The 20,148-nt window shown below is 38.5% G+C and overlaps 1 long non-coding RNA gene across 1 annotated transcript; it reads left to right on the top strand.

Annotated features, from left to right (window-relative positions):
• The first annotated feature begins 1,788 nt into the window (after positions 1–1,788).
• On the top strand, positions 1,789–18,190 carry LOC126284787 (uncharacterized). Its single transcript, XR_007551555.1, has 4 exons — positions 1,789–2,056; positions 2,183–2,270; positions 2,957–3,333; positions 17,737–18,190. It is a non-coding gene; the product is annotated as an uncharacterized LOC126284787 (long non-coding RNA).
• The last annotated feature ends 1,958 nt before the right edge of the window (positions 18,191–20,148 follow it).

Here is a 20,148-nt window from a genome sequence, read left to right as displayed (position 1 = left end):
TTTCCACAACCTCTAGATGTTCTGAGTGTGGAACTGGGATCATCAGAAGACACGAACTCTACACAGTGGTACACGAACTCGTGCTTGAGTCCGTCTGCTTTTAATGTCTAGTAGGGCTGAAAGCCGTCTGCCACTGGGCAGTACAAAGTGCTTTAATAAACCGACTAAAGTTACTTGTCTCTGGAGAACACTACTACCACAAAGCATTTCCCGGACTCTCGTTCTATGCCAACCGAATACCCAAATATGTTCGATTTCATTCTTTAAATGTCGTCCTCTCCGGTTTTTCCTTCTTGCTATGTGTGACTCGTCCAATTCAACAACTTGATTTGGTCCACTGATCGGTAAATTGTCGTTCGTCACTATTACATAACATACTTCTCTGAAATACCTTAAGTAGTCGCACATGGTATTGGTAGATATGTGCCTTTTTAATGCTGTTGCCTGCAGAGGGTACTCTCTAATCCAGCAAGATACAAGAATTACACTGGTCTGTATCGATAATTTTGATTACCTACTCGAACCATGTATTTTTCCTGATAGTCGTTCTTTTACCAGTTTCCACAATGAAATTGTAAAGGTATTTCACCATCACAACTCTTCGTACTAACTTTTATAGACTTCGCCCCACCGCAATCTACACAATCTCTCCTTTCGTCATTCGGTATTAGTCCATATTTCCGAGAGAAATTCAAACTATTCTCGACATTACGTAAGCATGGAGTTAGATTCTTCGAAGTCAGGCAATCGGCCGAAGAAACGTCTACGAAATCAGACATCCTAACCCACTACCGTCATAAATCGTATAGGTTTTTGTAGCAGCTCCCAAATCGTAACAACTTACATATAATTTGTCATAAATCCTGCCATCACAATCGTGTGATCGATTTAGAATCAAACATTCGATATCTATCGTTTGGAGCCTGCAGCTTCGATAGTCAAATGTACTTGCTCTTGGAAATTACTCCATGGATACCGTTTGAAATATGGTTGATTCAGTGTTTTAGTGGTACGACACAAGCAGCGTTGAACGAGGAGGAAACAATCTGTACGTCCCCCAGGGGATGACCAGAAAGTATCAAGACTATGAGTACCAGTCACTAAAGTGAGACTGGAAATACACTGTTCGTTAGATGTCACTTAGTGACACGATCTGTGGACATGATATTTTCGAGAGCTGTGTCTGTTGTTACTACTCGTAAATACTTCTGCGTGTTCACTGGTGTCGTCATTGTATTTCCCTGTACTGATTACTGATTACGTATGTTCCCGTTGTAAACTGGGGATGACTTGCCTATGATAGACATGTGGTCTCAGACTTGTGCATTTTGACTGCTTCTGAAAATCTGAGTTTTTTGTGGCTTGCTGTATGAACGTGTTTTATGCTTGTCCGTCTTGTCTGTTAGGGTGTCTCTCCAGTTATTTATTTGACCTCGTGTTATACTAACGAACAACGTACGTGTTTGTTACTGTCGACGTTTCCGTCTCTCAGTGGTGGCTCTGATGTTTCTTTTGTAAGTCTTACACCAAAGATTATACTCACTTGGTAATGTTTGAATAGCCTGAAGGCGGCGGCACACGGGAAGAGATAGCTAATGTTGACGTGGTGCTCTACGAGTTTTGTGACGTCACTTCCTGCTATTTCACGTTGATGAGCCATTTTCTCACGTGAAACAGAAGTTCTGCGATATTTCGGTAACGTGTCTCGTAAAGTAGAACCAATAGGAAGCAAGAACACTGCCTGCATCATAAACAGCACTGTTCTCGCTGTTTCAGACTTACGAGTTCAGACGTGTTTTCTTAGGAAAAATGGCTACCTCATAGACGAAAGAACAAAAGTGCGTTTTGATAGAAGCAGTGAAAGAAGAGCAGTGTCTTATAACAACACTGTCTTACTGAAACGCTGTCTCGTGTTTTTTGTAAAGTGAAGCGTGTTAGGCCTCAGCTGAGTAACCCTAAGGATTGCCAAACGAAGTCCTATAACATGAGGAACATGTAAATTGTTGAGAATAGAAAAAGGAAAGAGAGTATGAGAAGTGGAGTTGGAACAGATGATGTAAGTATTCATAGTTCATCTAGTGGATTATTAATAACTTGAATACCAGTTTTCGATAGTACACTCTAACCTGGGAATGAAGTACCGTACAACACGTTTGATAATTGGTTTTCAATCGTTTTTCAGGTGAAATGCCGGCTTTGTGTTACATAGCGTGGCAACAGCATTATCGTAGTCATCCTTACCATCAACTGAACACAATTATAATTTTCAGGTTTGTACATTTACTTAAAACCGATTTTGTCCTAGTGTTAGGTATTCTGAAAAGCACTGTTAACTGCACGGAAATATTTCCCAGTTATTCATGTAGTTATATTCGAATTGCAGACTATTTGCTGTATTTGGAAATAAATGTGTTGCATATAGTGTACTTTTCTATGCAACATCCAAGTAGCCTGATTGTTAAATGTTGCGTCTATTTATGTAGTAGCATCAAATATAGTATCTAATTGAAGCATTTCGTGTGTTGAGAGTGCAGGAGAGAGGACGGTAATATTACTTTGTCGAGAATTTTCACCTTTGAAAGTGAGTCTATAATTGTCTTGAAGTGTCTGTCTCTGTATCTCACTGCTAAGTTTTCACAGGGCTCTTTTTAACCTGTTACGTGGTACTGCTGTTTATTGGTTGATTTTAATACTCACCAGTAGCAGGAGTGTAAGGATGACTACTTTCAACTAATCTTCATTTGGAGTTTCTATCTCAATATTTTTTAAAAATATGATTGGGATGTCGTCTGGCAACATATCTAACCCATCCTAATGCATTCTTCTTCTGCTGCTGCTGCTGGTGGTTAGTGATATCAATGTGAAATTGCCACAGGCTCATAAAAGTAATTTTTGTTTACAGCACCGTAAAATATAAAGCTGGCTACTTTTATCTGAGTTGTTTCATGTTTTTCAGATGGATGAAAGCTCAGTCGAGAATAATGCTGTGCGAGCTTCCACACAAGATGTGATGGTGGAAAATGATGTAGACTTTAGTGAAGAAACTGAAGTAGTAGTTGGAGTACCTTCGCCAGTAACTGCACTGAGTATAGGACAGAGTGGTGTAGCAAGGAATTATACATCGAAAAGAAAGAATCACATTGAGGAAGGGAGCTATTCAAGCGCTCTTCAATTAATAGCTGAAAGATTATAGCTAATAGTGATGATGATGTTAACACATTTGTGAAATATTTGGCCACTGATATGAAGACCATTAGAAGCTACAAAACAAGAATGTTAGTTAAACAACAAATTCTCCAATCACATTAAATTCCATCAGTATGAAGAATTATGGTAAGGTGTGGGTAGTATTAGTCATATTTTCTTGTATTTTTCCATCATTGGTGTGATTTGCATCATAAAAGTGAAAGTGATGCATGCTAAATTAAATACTGTAAGATTTGTGTGCCGTAACTATGGGACTGAACTTTGTGAAAGTTGTAAACGTAGCTGCATGATTCATGTGTACATTGAAGACCACTGCTGGCAGTGTGTTTTGAAAAGTAAATCAGTCTAAAAGTGAAAGTATAACTCCACAATTTGTGTGTACTTACACTACAACTCCCATTTTTAGTGTAGAATTTCGAAAGGCAAGTAGGTTAATTTTTTAGTTATCATTTGGGAATGTCAGTGTGAGTATAGTTGTTACACATTTCAAATCAACATTCTCAGCACAGATTTTTAAAAGTCATAAGTGATTAATGTAGACTTTGGCCTCAGTATTTCCTGTTACTCATTTTGTGCATGAGCATCATCAGTACGTAGAGGCAGTGTCTTACCTTGAGGTTTTGTCATCTTCATAACCAGCAGCAACAACAAATGATTAATAGTGCAACAGTAAATGATTGATAATGCACTACATACCAAAACAATGATAAACTTAATTTAATAAAGTAAATAGTGATAGAAAGATTTAAGGCCTGTAATAGGCTTCAAGTTCACCTTAGTAATTCTCATAAAGAATAATGAAAACTGTCATACGGATTGTTAGGCAAGAGCTCCATGTAGCCCAGAAAAGTTAACACTACTGAGCTGTTACTTTTATATTCCAAATGAAATAGGTGTAACTTTAACCCAAAACAGATACTGGTTAGTTTCACATTCTGCGCATCACTTGCACGAAAAATTGTAGTGACATAGAAAAAGTCATTTATATATGCTCATTGTAAATTAGTTTTGAAATATGCTGGACATTTACAAAGATTGTTTAAAACAAAAAGAGTATTCGTGCCCACCACCTTTTACAAATTACAGTAATAGAAATTATTCTAGAGATTAGGAGATGTGAAGGAGAAACTCTAGTTTGCTGTAAAATTTTAATTTGCTGTCAGACATTTTATATCACTGGGTAAGTTATCAGTTTTTGTTGTAGCATTGTGCAACACTTCTTTGTTCTAAAGACAACCTTAATATTGAGTAATGAATGTCAGTTGTCCTTCTGGTATTGTAATTTTGTACATTGTTATTCTTTTGAAATGCAGTAGCTTGCAATAAAATTTCACAAAGGAATATACTAAGCAGCATTAGTCAGCCCCACTCCTCAGTGCCTACAATATCATAATGGATGCGCCAGGTATTACTCTTACATCACATTTTTGAGCCATGAGTGACACCATGCATGATTCCATAACAACTTGCTGACTTAATGTGGCTGAACTCAGCAAACTGGCAAAATTAAAAGCTATATATGTACATTATTGTTAACCAGTATCTGCTTACCATAGTTCAACAGTTTTTGAAGAGTTATTCAATGTTTCTGGTAAATTATTTTTGTGGGCCAGGAATAAGACGGAAAAGTACTACCAAAATCTTAGAAAATAACAGGAGTATTTATCCTGTTTGGTTCTAACAGAACACAGTTCATGAGCTCCTATTTCTCCAATCTATTTCATGAAGTAGATCACTTTAGCATTTCCTAATATTGTCAGGAGTGTTATAGTAGAGAACAAAACAATGTTGGATTCAGTAACTATGTGCGTTGAATCATTGCTATTAGAGACGGAATAAATATTGAAATTACCTATTTTGGTAATAAGTTGTAGTGACAATTAATGTAAGTGAGTTATATAAGTTGCTGCGATAAAGATAAGGGTCATATATAACCCTGCTCCATATGCGTGATGCCTTACCAATAGTATAGCAACCCGCCATTTAGACACTATCCTTCTGACCGAGAAAGCCGGCTAATCAGTGAAGGAGAAGGGGAGTGGGTTTGTAAATCATCTGGATCCTCATGAGCAGACATTGACGCTGTTAAAACTGCGCCCATGTTTCCTTTGCTCCACTAATCCAGAAAGCGTGGAGAAAAATTTATGAGTGATGGTGTTGCGTGTGACTTCTAGAATTGTTCTGGTTCATGACGATGTCCTCTTTACAGTCCTGATCCAAATCAACGGCTCCATGAGAAACTTCAGCGGGATTCTGTCGATCACCTACCATGCTGTCCTGTCCTAGTGCCAAGTGCTTTCCATCTTTTCCTGAACTGAAGAAGTGGCTGGGCGGACAGGATTTTCGACCTAGCGAGGAGCTTCAAGACAAGCGGTAAAATTTTACGAAGAGAGTATTGGAAAGATTTTCAGGGCCTATGACAGATCGATCAATCATTACTGTGATTATGTAAAAAGTCAACCATATTTTAGGGAAATAATATTGTTTTGGATGGCCTGAGTTACTGGTGTGCTATTTCTGTTCTACGGAATGTTGCTGGCAAAAGAAAATTGGCCATAGTAATACAAGATGGCAAGAATAAACGAGAATACTAGGAGGCCAGAACTAACTGAATGCTTGTGTGCGTTAGACATGCAACAGCCATCTGTTTAACAATGTCAGTGTTCCATGCACTCAGTTAGATTGATTGAGACCAGGCAAGTTATGTGACTACCATACTCTATGTCTGTTTCATCAGTTCCTCAGTGCACTCGCATTTTAAACGATAGATTAACTACTTGTCATGTCTTCATAATCAAAGCACAGAATCTCAGTTACCCAGTATCCTAGCTATAATCATTCATAAGACAAAAACTAATTTCATCCCTGTGGCAACTGTCTACCTTTGGAAAAGGCTACTCAGAAAACTGTTCACAAAACATGCCCTGTTACTGTTTTGAAGGAACTGAAAAACAGTTTTTGTCAACCTTGTAATGTTTCCCCAAAAATTAAAGTTTTTGGTGACTTTGCTCTACGTCATATAGGAATGTCAATGGTGCAAACTTATGACACCGACAGCACTTCTTACGTCACTCCTGAATGGGTCGCTCATAATTCTCATCTTATTTCCCATACACTGATGGCAAAACAGATCGCAGCATGAGGAGGACTTGGGCGACATAAACGAAAGCAGAGAGCCGTGTTGTTATAAACAGAAATGAAATTATTCAAATTTTGTACCAAACGCGTAATAGTTGAGCCACTGTGAGGATGCAAATCAGGTTAGTTTCCCATTCAAGCTGTAACGATCGTGAGATTAGTTTGCCTTTGAGATTAGATGTAGTGAGTTGAAGTTAGCCAAGAACGCCGTTGAGGCGACAAAGACACCATTATCAACACCTCACTGGGTTTGAACGAGGTCTTGTAATAGGACTCCGAGAATCTGGGTGTTCGTTGCAATCCTCGAGAAAGTCTTAGCAGGAGTGCAGGAACTGTAAATGGTTGCTGGCAGTGATGGTCATGAGAAAGAGCGGTCACAAGAAGACTGGGCTCTCGACTACCGAGAGGGAAGATCATCGTTTTCTGTGTGTGCCTCTGGCGCATCGAATTGCATCTGCATCAGCAATGAGCAGCAGTTGCCACAACAGTGACATAATGAACTGCCATAAATCGGTTACTTCAAGGACAGCGCCGAGGCAGGTGCCCCGTATCGTGCATTCAACTGGTCTCAAACCACTGGCATTTGCAAGAGCTTTTCGGAAGGCAGGGTGGAGGATTGTTAGGTTTTTTTTGAAGAAAGCTGGTACTGTCTGGGTGCCAGTGATGGCCATGTGTTGATTATAAGGAGACCATTTGAGGGACTGTAATGAAACTATCTGCATTCTAGACACACTGTACTTACACCTGGAGTTATGGTCTGTAGTACGATTTCGACTTACAATAGAAGCACTCTCACAGTTATCCCACGCACTCTGACTGTGAACTCATATGTCAGATTAGAGAGTCGACCTGTCTTGTTGCCATTCATGAACAGCATTTCAGGAGATGTTTTTCAACAGGATAACGGTCGCCCACATATTGCAGCTGTACCTCAACGTGCTCTACAGAGTGTCGAAATGTTGCCTTGCCCTACTCAAATGCCAGATCTGTTTCCAGTCGAGCTCATATGGGACATCATCGGACGATAATTCCAGCATCATCCACAAACAGTATTAACGGTCCCCATACTGACCGATCAGGTGCATCTCCGTCTCAAAAACTGGTATTCGGCATCTGTAAAACACAATGCATGTACGTGTGCATACTTACATTAGATATTCACAATTGAAATAGCTGATACAGCACTTATTGATCCATGATCTTGCAGTGTCAATCACTTAAATATGCTACCTTCACAAATGCATTTCCAAAATTTCGTTAGGCCTGTACTCTATTTTAATTATATATTGATGTTGCGAATTTTTTGCTGTCAGTGTATGTTGTCTTCATTGATTCATTTCTCATGACCGAATGTAGAAGTGTTTATTGTGCACTATGGTACTTTTTAAATGTTGTATTTTATGCTATTAGAACATATAATATATTATTGCAGTGAATATAATACAAAATGTGTATATATGCACAGCACCCTGTTAGACGTAATAGATGTCCTGATGGCAGGAATCTAGCCGGGTTAAAAAAATAACCAAATGCATAATCATACATCTAAAATAAATCACTAATAAAATTTGTACAACAATTAGCTTACCGTCAGAATGTGCATTAACATTAATATGTCAATTACATAATAAAGGAAAGAGGCGGCGCCCGTTAGAGATGGAGTACAATCTCGGATTAGGGAGGGGTGGAGAAGGGAAGCAACCGTGCCCATTCGAAAGAACCATCCCAGCATTTGCCTTAAGAAAAAAGGAAAGACAAATCCTGACAGCTATACAATAATCTCCTTCTTGGATGTAATATATAAGATCTTGTTCATGGCACTTACGAAGCAATCTGAAAGTATAATCGACCCATAACAAGGTGAATTTCAGTCATGATTTAAGAAGGGAAGTTCTTTTGCAGAGCAATTAGTATATCCAAAGACATAATAGAAATGAGGAAAATTAGAAGCTGGAAGTGTGTGATCTTTTCTAGGTTTTAAGAGAGCCTACAACTCAACTGATACAAATGTACTAATCAACGTTGTAAATGAATTCGGACTCAATAATCCAGCAATAAAAATAATTAAAGCAGATTTAACAAACAACTTTGAATGTATGATTTGTGGTGGAACGGTCACAATCTTTTGAAATGCTCGTAAAGTCAGGAGTAATAAGACCGTACGTTAGAGAAGCAGTGAGACAATGCAGGAAATCCATCAATACTAAGGATGTTCAATTAGGAAGAAATCGACATAAAGTGACCTTGGGTTTTCTGTCTATTGCAGACGATATTGCTTTAGTCACTGACGCAATGGATAGTACCAAGAAGCAAATCACAGAACTACAGGAACAGGCAGACAAAATAGCAATAAAAATATCATTTGGACAAATGCAGTACATGACAAATATCAGTTACGCCCAATGTCTAAAATAAACCGTTTTTAGGACCATAGCTACAAAAGACAAAAGACAAAATAACAATAGAATATAAATAACAATAGAAAAGAGAATACATAAAATGGAAATGGCGTTTTCTATGAGAAACCATGTGTAACAAAACAATCTATGTCCTGGAACACAAGACGCTTTGAAACAGTGGTAAGGCCTGGAACATTGTAATCAGCACGAACACATGAACTATCAAGTTTTGTGGATCTTGAGAAAAAGTCGAAAGAAGAATTTTAAGGAAACTATTTGGACCTAAAAGTAATAGCAATGCTGAATTAAGATAAAAAAATGCTAAATTAAGATTAGAGCGCTCCATTTAAAAACGGAAAAGTTAACTGTAGTAGACTGCAGTTTAAGGACACATATACCGAATGGATAGTAACAGACTAATATGGCAGCTTTTCAGCTTACTAAACCCACTTGGTTCACTGAAACTGATAAAGTTATAAAAAAATTGTAATCGGAATGGACGTAATAGATAGCATAATATTTAGAAGCAACACAAAAGACAGGACTTCAGGAAAGAATTCGCCAAGGCTGTAAGAAGACAGAGCAACGAAAATTAAGCACAACGAAGCAAAATCAAAGTTGATTTTTCTTACCATCTACACGGGTTACTCGAATAAATAAACAAGTAATAACAAACAGTTCATAAAACACTGGAAGAGTGAAAAATTACGTCTAAAGTACAAAGCGTAAGCTACACAGAAGAAATGCACAAAAATTTTCATATGGGCAATTCACACACACAGACACGCTCTGACTACACTACACGAAGAAAAGGGTGTTATAAACAGTGACATATTACCCGTGTAAATTACCACATAGAAATGTCTTGTAAGCTGCAAAATACTAACTTACTAAGACAATGCTTTTGTCGGGAGATTACTTCACCTCTCACTGTATTTCTCATGCTTCTTCAATCGAAGCCTATATTAGCATATAGCTCAACAAACACTCTCCAGTAAAATTTAAATAACTCAGCAACCAAGAAAGGTAGATTCTAATACCGAATTGTATTGCAAAGTTGTAGTATAGTCTACGTGCTAATTTACATGTGTAGTATGTCAGTACATATTACACACTTTCCTATTGTGTGGCATAGGTATGTGCTATGTTGTAATCTGATCGTCTGATAATTTCCCTCCATTTTATTTGTGTAATTTATGTTTTGCATTTGAGTTGTGCTTATTTTTAATCAGTCAGTTTCTTTTACGGCAAAATTTTTACATCCATATACAAGGAACATGTTAGATGGGACAAGTAAGGTACTAATCATTCCACAGATGGAAATTTTTTAAAACAGCGTAACCACGACCCTACAACTACAAAACAAGACATGGATATTATTTCAGTTAATAATGACACTAAATTATTTGAACCAGTAGTGATGAAAATATCTCATTTAGTGAAAGAGAACTATCACATCGGAAAAACCACAGCACCGAGAAAACAACAGATAAATGACCAGCCACACATGAAAAACAACTCACTGTTAAACCTGACCAAAGACAGGAATGAGATACAACACACACACACACACACACACACACACACACACACACTTGCGTGTGCACACCCTTCCACACACGCACTTGTAAAGTCAATGGCCACAAACACCACATAAACACAGTCTACAGTTGGCAACACTACAGAATGAACAAAACATAATACCATAAAGGAAAAGCGAATATAGAGTTAGAGCCGATGATATAAACCATTTGAACGTAGATTAACAGAAAATGACTTAATATCAAGCTCAACTCGGAAATCTGCTTTATATAAACGTTAATCCCAGATTTTATCGCGGTGAAGTAAAATCAACTTTGACTGGCGAAAATTCGCCTATCAAACTCAGGTTCAGAAGTATTCTTCAGTTTACAATGTAGTGGCATTATAAAACAAAGCTTCCGTTTCACGGAAATACTAATTGAAATAATAAAGAAGTTGTTATTAATATGTAAATATGTAACTACGCCACTCCCACACCGCTAAAGCTCAATTTTTTCCCGATCTATAGTGTTAGGTTAAGGGACTTACCAACTATGTACGTACTGAGTGCAGAGAATAATTTATCTCATAACACTTTATCGAGACGTCTCACAATTAATGTGATCAATTTCAAGGCGTTTTCAGTCACTAAGCTACAGAGTAAGAAAGGAAATTTCGAAATACTTGTCATGAATAATTATATATACTGATACTGACAACAGCCGATAATGATTGAACATTTCTTATAAATGTGCTCCCTCGGTTCTAGTAGCTGTAGCTACACAACGCAAATTAATTTTTTTATCTATCAGTCACATCACAAAACAGTAATGGCAGCTGCATGACCACTGATGAATAAAGAAGAAATAAGCAATTGTATATTAGTTGTTTAGCAATTTGTTATTTATCAGTCATCATACATACAACTCTGTCGGTAGATCCGAGCTTGTGTTTTGGTCTCTTATGTGAAAAAACTCATGTTCAGATTCTACTCAATCTTAGGGACATTTTTCTATTTGATATTACTTTCATTGCTACATTGGCCATAAAGATAGTTATAATAACGCTGTGTTCTGAAACCACATAACTATTTCCCCTTTCCGAACGTTCTGAGTCACTGGGGTGGACAGCATTGGCAAGAAACCGACACGATGTGAATTACAGTATATTTTTTGCTTTCATTTACTTTGCAGATATCAGAGTATGCCGGTGTGTCTGCTGAGGACGACAAAGGGCGAACTCATTCTCGAAATTAAGTGATAAATCATTTAAGCTTGGAAAAAAAAATACTGCATAGCTTTCACAGCTGGGGTTGAGGGAGTACGATTCTGCTGAAACTGCGAAAAGAAACCAGTCACTGACACCGAAGTGTATGTTACGTTAAACATTAAGATTTCGTGCGACAGAACGCTCTCAGATGATGGTTGGCGATTTGTTCAAACAGATGCAGCAACAGCATGACGAGTTGCCCACAAGGTATCAGTCTGCATCACCTGTCTGAAGAAAAAATTTACCAAAATACCTACTGAAGAAAATAACATCACGAAAACGCAGCGTACTTTATATCAAATATCACGTTTTCCTGGTATTTGAGGCACTGTGGACTGTGCCCATATCCCCATCATATCTCCTGGTGGCTTAGGTGCAGACATATTTAGGAACCGCCACTGATGGTTTAAGTTACAGGTACAAGCAATCTTAGACGTTAAGCTTAATAAGAGCGAATAATAATGTGTAAAAGCATCGTATGTAACTACGGGGTGAAAAGATTTCTACAAAAAATGTCCAGAACCAACAGAAAATGAAGCTAACAGGAGTTACAGTGCTATGTGCAGAATTGACTAACAATGCTGTCATGTCCTTTCCTCATTGGTCGTAGTAACTTTCTACAAGGTTTTTTTTGCTTTCTGTTGTATCAGAATATTGACTCCATACGATTCCCAGCGAAAGTCTTTTTTTGTGTGGGAAGAAGTTCGAAGTCGGTTCTTTTTCTCTTTATTTTCCGTCATCTTGATAACACAACACTTTCAATAATACTGTGTAGCTACGATGTACGATTGTCTGCGTAATAAGCGTGATGATCGTGATTTCTGACTATCCTTTAATCTTTCTTTTATTAAAAAAAATCACAAAAAAGGAAAAGCGCAAAGTAAAGCAGATACGATATCGCCAAGAATTTTTCTCCCCAAACCATAATGTCAGAAGGAGAAGCGCCTCGCGCGCTATTACTTCGTTCCCAGACGAGGACATCTTCCTCCTTAAAGTGTGCGCAGACGGCGGTGTTGCCAAGCATGTTTCTTGCTATATTAGGTCAACGCTGGACTCCTTAGGTGAATCAAAAGGTTAAGTGTAACGCAATAGAGTGGAGTTCTGAACAGAGATCAGTTTCTAAACCAACGCCAAATTGATCTGCAGGCAGCGATGTCTATACAATCGTCCCTTAGTGTGCTGCGCTGACAAAGAACTTATGCACTGAGGTCAAAATAATAGTTCTGCAGCAGTAAGGGCAACGATTACATTGTAAGTGATGAAACATATTGAGCCAGAAACTACGTAAACCAGAAGTGCTCCCTATCTTTAGATACAATATTGGAAAACGTTAAGGCACGAGTGCTGCAAGTAAGTATAAAGATACTTCAAAGAAACTGAGCCGGACCTCCAACAGCGAAACACAACTTTCGGTTATTCAGTTGTTGCAAGGCATAACCTGAAAATCATTAGTGCAATCTTATAGCTTTACCTTTCGTTACTAGTTAGATGCCTTGGATTCTCTTCTAATCTGCAGCTGACTTACTTCCAAGTTACTGTTTTTGTCTGGAGATTATTTAACCTGTCGTTGGATTTCGTAGCCTCTTTCTATCAGTGCTATCTCCTCGCAGATTGTAAAAAAAAGTCTTTTACGTCAGCACAAATACTCCGAGAAGCATTGTCGTTTATAGCTTACACGTTATCTCCACTGTCTTATTATTCGCGTTGTCAGCTCTACGAAAATATCAAGTTTTCCCTCTTACACATATCTTTATGAGTTTCACAGGACAGCTTATCTGACTGTTTCATCGTTTATGTGCTGCCATTGCTTTATGGGCTCCGCCTGCGTACGTAACCGGTAATAATGGAAGACTGCAGCTCGGTCTTAGGCGGTTTGGAGGTGAAGTCACGTACTGCCTTAGGCCTCAGACACATGTTATCAAGCTATTTCGGCTGGGCTGACAACAGGACATGCAGTTTGTTTTTCACACACACCAGCCTTATCACAGAGGTATCAGTCCAGTTTGAAGCATTTATGCATGTGCCCACTTTAATTGTAACGTACACTATAAGGGAAAAGAACGACGGACGACAGGTGAATTATCCAAATGGGACGAAAATTGGTAGATGTGATGTACATGTACACACAAATAAATGGTAGAAATTTCAGATAAATTGGATGATTTATCAAAAAGAAAGAGATTCAAAAAACAAGCAAGTCAGTAAGTAACACGTTGGTCCAACTCGACCCTTACACAAGCATTTATTCGGCTTCGTATTGATTGATACAGTCCTGAGGGACAACATGCCACATTCTCTTCGATTGGCGAGTTAGATCTTCAAAATCTCGAACTGTTTCGAGCATCTTGTCCATATTGCTCCAAATATTCCCAGACGGGGAGAGATCCTTGACCTTGCTGGCTAAGGTAGAGAGCAGTAGAATCTCTCGCCGTGTGCGACTGGGAATTATTTAACTGAAATGTAATCCCAGGATGGCTTGCCATGAAGGGCAACAAAACGGGGCCTATGATAACGTCGGTGTACCATCGTGCTGTAAGGATGCCGCTGATGACAACCAAATTGGCCCGCTATGAAACGAAACTGTATCCCAACCATCGCTCTCGGTTGTCAGCCTGTACGGTGAATGACAGTCGTTTTGCTATCCCATCGCTGACTGGTGAGTCTCCAGAAACTGGTCATTGGGCTCCGTTCGGAGCGCTACCCACAAATGAAGACGACTCTGCTCCACTCATTGTGATTGCAGGCCGAAGATGTGTATGGAGACAGAACCGGGATACCAAACCGACAGTCGCTCGTTATACAGCCTCACAAGCAGGAGTGATGGTATGAGGTACCATTTCATTTCACAGCAGGATACCTCTGGTTGTCACTCATATCATATTGGTACGTCTACGATATTGTACACCCCATGCTGTGGCTCTTCATGGCAAGCTAACCAGATCTTACATTTCAGCAAGAGAACGGCCGCCCACACATGACGAGAGTTTATACTGCTTCTCTTCGTCCTTGCCAAACCCTATCTTGGCCAGCAAGTTCATCAGATCTGTCCCCTGTTGAGAACGTTTGGAACATTATGGGCAGGGCCCTCAAACAGAATCGCGATTTTGACGATCTAAATCGCCAGTTGGACAGAATTCGGTATGGTATCACTCCGGGGGTGATCCACCAACTGTATCAATCGATGCCAAGCAGAATAACTGCTTGCGTAAGGGCCAACGCATTATTGATTTACTTAATTTACGATCTTTCTCTTGAATAAATCATTTAGGTATCTGAAATTTTAATCATTTATTTGTCTGTACTGATTTCCGTCCCATTCGGATAATTCTTCTCTGGGGCGTACTTTCGGTACACAAGTAGCCTTAAAGTTTATAGCGGTGCACCTGCATATGCTCCTTTATCCCCACTGAAGTATTAAATCAATATGCTAATAACAAAATAACAAATTATAAATGGTTCCTGAGCGATGGAAGATATATGAGAAAAACTTGTTTTTCTGTCTCTAAAACTCTGTGCAGCTGTAAACTCCTTACCAATATTATTGCCATTTGCGGAACCAGACATGGGTATGGGGTAGTTAACACACAGAAAACACTTTGCTGATAAATGAAGCTGACTGTTTTGCCTAATACGAAAACGTCTCTCTTTAATTTACGAATACTGAAGTTCTTCAAATAAAGGTGAAAACGTGTTGCTCTGAAAGCATTACAGTATGCATCATATTACTGATTCCTTAAGAAGTGCACTTCCTAATAAAATGAAGACCCAACTTTGCTTGTGTTAATAATAAAGTTTATTTCATTTTCACACCGAAGTCTTCCATTGTTTTGTTGCTTTTCCAACTTAGTCTTTTACGTTACAACGGTGCATGGTGTTCTTTACATATGTTCAAGTAATTCAATGTTCCGACAACGTAAGCTACTGACTGTGAATGTCCGTTCTGGTTGTTCCTGTAACCTCATGAGCTGGGCTAATAACGCGCACACTCGGCGAATAAATTCTTACTCACTGTTGTCCAAACAACCTACGGACGTTTCGAAACTCACAGTTGATCGTCTTCGCAAACAGTTCACAGAATTTTGTGGTGACTCGGTTGCACGCGATCATTCTGCGTGAAACACTGACGGCAACATCGATCTCTCTTTCTGACTGGTGGCTGGGAACAGATGAGCGTAAAGCCTTTGGCTCACGGACCGTGTATTCGAACGTCGAGCGTTGGAAATCGACCTCCACGAGAGTACGGGCTCTGCAACGAACTTGTGACCTCACGCTAGTCGCCTTGTACGCCATATTTCACGAATGCTCGGCTCCATGCAGGATTCACAGCAAATCAAGACGTCAGTGAAAAGGTACCCACTACAGATGGTGACTTTGCTGTGTCATGTCGTGAGATTGCATGCATTTAAAACTGATTAAACTCGGCTGAAATAATTACTCGGTTTCCGCCGGAGACGGCTGCTGGCTCACTTTAAGACACGCACTGCCACTTGCTACTGTATGAAGGACGCGCCGTGGCGTCTCCTTCTCGTGCGCTTCGGTGGAAGAAACTCTTTGGATGGTCTTTCCGAACGCGCATAGCAATATCGGGCATGTTCAGATCTTCTGATTGTGTGTAATATTTCTGGTTTTGCAGCCATCATTTTCAGGTACAAGAAGCTCTTCTTAGAGCAGTTGAGAAGATGTCAGTGGCAAGATGACGTAATGTCGTGAGAACTACAGATGACAGATGGTTTGTTAGGTATGGATATCGTGAGTAAGAGCGTCAAATTTTTTGTCCTTCTCCATGATTGGCTGCTGCGTTCGGTAGTGGCGTGCCAAAGTGATAATCTCCTATAATTAATATTAGACAAATTAAACAGCATAATGCTTGCAGTTCAAATTAAAGCATCTAGGAATAGAGTGCTATCATTCCATTATTTCTTAAGTATCAGTAACCAGCAGAATAATAAATAACTGCTAAACGAAAATGCAGACGAAACACTTTGCTGATTTTCGGATACCACCTAACTTGGATGGCAATCGAAGTGATTCGGCTGTAAGAGCAGAGCTGCTTCGGCAGTCTCGGAGGATGGTCATGTTGTCGGTCGCGGTATTAATTAAGGCTTAACTTTCAATGTCTAATTTGTAAATGTGAAAGCTTTAATTAGGAAAATAACTTGTTGAAGAAAAAAATTTATTTGTGACTCTAAAGTGGAATGTAATTGTGCAGTCTATCTTTTTTTGCGAATAAAAAGTGAGTGGCATTCCGTATAAATAAACTGATTGGAAATTTAATTATTTCTAAAATAACAGTTCATCGCTAAGAGTTTCTTAGAGCGTCAAGATAATAGATTCGCGACCTACGTGCTGTTTTCTGTGGAGGGAACAACAACTGTAGGAGACTGTAGTTTGGTGAACATTTGTAAGAATTTATGCATTCCATTCGGGGCCGTGGAAGCAAACAGGCACCTCACATGTACTGTAATCTTAGTACAAATGAGATCACTGACACGTCATCTGTGGTATCACAGAGAAGGTATGAAGGAGAAAAGGGGTTTATCATAAGCACATATACCCCTCCCTCTCACTCTCTCTTTTTCAACTTGCCGTATGTTGACCAATGAGATGGAAGAACGCCACGTACTTCACGTGTCGCCATATCTCTTCAGCACAGAGTCGCGAAATGCCATATTGGCTTTCAATCTGTACATCGTAGAAGAGGTGATGGAAAGAAGATAAATGGGATTCTCAGCCACATACGAGACAGTCAGAGCACAAGGAATCAAATCAGTTTTCGGTAATTTTAGACATACTCCACTTTTAAGTATTATTCGTAAAGCTGCTTTCATAGCATAAAATATTCACATCCAGGTATTGCAGATAACTGCTACAGGATTGCAACACTGTTGACCATGGAGGTAAACAGTCTTTTGTTTAGAGCACAGTGGGAAGATGTCCACAATCTGCATGTTTGTTTCGTCGGCGTGTGAGCTATAATTAAGACGACTGATGATTTTGATTGATTGGTCTAAACATGTGAATGATAACACATCAGAATATTAGCATTTAGCTCAGTTAAGCTAACAATTACTTTGTAAATGCGATAAGTAGGAATTAACTAACAATTTAATAACCATACTTGTTTGTTGAGCTAAAATGAATAATAATAATATTTTATGGTCCTTTCACAGTCATTGTATGTTATATTTTTCTTTTAACACAGGAGAGGACACAGCTGCGAAGAAAAATGATTCTTCCACAGCAGCTGGCAGTAATGTCTGCAATAAGTTGGAGCATAGAGAAGAGGAAGACTTCCAGACATCCTGAGAAGTTGGAGAGGAACTTTGGGCACGAGTACACTACAAGAGAGGACATAAGAGTTCCAGCTAAACGCCTCCTGGCTAAGGCCATATGCTGCAAGTCGCAATGCCACAGACAGTTTGAAGAAAAAGAGAGGGAAAACACATTTCATACGTCTGGAAACTTAGTGATTTTTGGTCCAATTTTGAGGTCAAGGAAAAGAGTTGATGCTGGAAATCATGAAGGCAAAAGCTTCAAATATTTCTTAAGGACTGAAGTGAGACCTATAAGGATATGTAACGTCTACACATAATAGTGTTATATGCAGACTCTTGTACTGGCAAAACCAAAAGCAGTAAATATTCTTACTTACCTAATGACGGTGACTTTGGTACGTTGGAGAAAGTCAATAGGAAAATTTCACACTTTTACAATCCAAATTATTGGCTGAATTTCGTTAGACCAGCAAAATAAAGTCTTCACAGATTTGACGTCACTGACATGAAATCCTTAGGATTTATACCCTCCTGAAGCTTGGAGAACTCAACAATGAACAAAAAAAAAATAGTTGGCGGTATGTACTCAACTGGGTGTCTATGAGAGGGTTAAGTTACGAAACAGAATCATCTTTTACCTTCCAGTTCAAGCAGACTCTGAACCCTAAAGTGTAACTGACAAAGCTGACTTAAAAAAAGAAGCCCTGTCATCCCATGACATTCATTTGTAACGTCAAGCATGATGTTCTTTATACCAAACGTCGATCAGTATCAAAAGTGAAGAAAAAGGACGTGGAGTAGCTATTGCTATACTTTCTATCTGTACATCATTTTTTCAAGAACCTGTTGTGTGACACTGTCACAAGAACTTCCTCAAGTTTGCAAGAGCAGACAGAAGAAAGTGAATACATTTTCCTTGTAAATATGGTTACAAACAGAGACAGAGAATAAAATTATAGTTATATATTAAATAAATGTGTTTCCTTTATTATTTTCCTTAGTAAAGCCTGGAGAGTAGTCTAAAGAGGAAGATACAAGTGCAGTATATCCAGTCCACAAAAGAATCAAGTCACTAATTTCTATTCCTGTCAGCATATAACAGCACTTCAATTTATCTTCTTCAACATGCTAATACATTATACAAAAATCTTCTGTCATTCAAACACTTTAGAAAGATGCAGGCTCTCTTCCATAATAAATACTCCAGCTAAATGTTTATGTCTCTGTGTCTCAGAACTTTATTTTAGGAGTTGGGTTCCTTGTGCATTGAATGGCTCTATATAATAGCTCACTGAAAAACGAAATTTTTCCTGACAGAACGAAATATGTCGTTGTTGAATCACTGCATAAAAAAGGGGATAGGTCTTCCGCCAAAAATCTTGGCCCAGTCTCACTTCTGACAGTATCATCCAAAATCTGAAAAAAATAATATATTCAAGAGTAGCTTCACATATATGTAAAAATAAATTATTAGAAAAATGTCAGGTTGGATTTGAGACAGGCTTTTCAACAGAAAATGATAGACATTCTTTCACTAATAAAATATTCAATGCTCTGAATAACCGAACATCAGCCACATGAAATTTTTATGGTCTCTCAAACTCTTTTCATTATTTATATCACCGAATCCCTTTAGATAAGTTCAAGTAATCTGGTGTGAGTGGGACAGTGCATAAATGATTTAAATCGTATTTTATTGTAAGAGAACAGAAAGTGGAAATAAACAGTTCACATAACGCGGAAAAATCAGTAGAATTCTGAAACTGGGAGTTTATCAAGAAGGGAGTCCCACAAGCTTCAGTCTTAGGTCCATTATAATTCTTAGTATGCATTACTGGCTTGCCACTCTGTGTTAAGGGAAGATGCAACGCTAGTTCTATTGGCAAATGATATGAGTATAGTAATCACACCCAATGAACAAGAATTAGATGAGGCAATTATAAATAATAACTTTCACAAAATTATGAAGTGGTACTCTGCCAATGAATGCTTATTAAATTTTAATAATATACAGTTTATACAGTTCTGTACAGTACATGGTATAACACCACTAATAAATGTAGAGTTTGAACAGAGTCTGTAGCTCAGCCACAATATGCCAAATTTTTATATGTGTCCATTGATGAGAGACTGCATTGGAAGAAAAACGTTGATGAACCACTTGAGTTCAACTAGTTATACCGTTATTGGAAATTTTGATGATAAGCATATCAGTAAATTAACGTAAAAAGCGTATTTTCATTGCTGCTTTCATACAGTATCACATTTCGGGGTAATTCATCATTAAGGAAAAAGGAATTCATTGCACAAGAGTGTGTAATCACAACAGGAACTGGAGA

The sequence above is a fragment of the Schistocerca gregaria genome, chromosome 8 (genome assembly GCF_023897955.1).
Source record: "Schistocerca gregaria isolate iqSchGreg1 chromosome 8, iqSchGreg1.2, whole genome shotgun sequence".
NCBI lineage: Eukaryota > Metazoa > Arthropoda > Insecta > Orthoptera > Acrididae > Schistocerca > Schistocerca gregaria.
The sequence above is the reverse complement of the archived record's forward strand: the minus strand, read 5'-3'. Positions and strand labels throughout refer to the sequence as shown.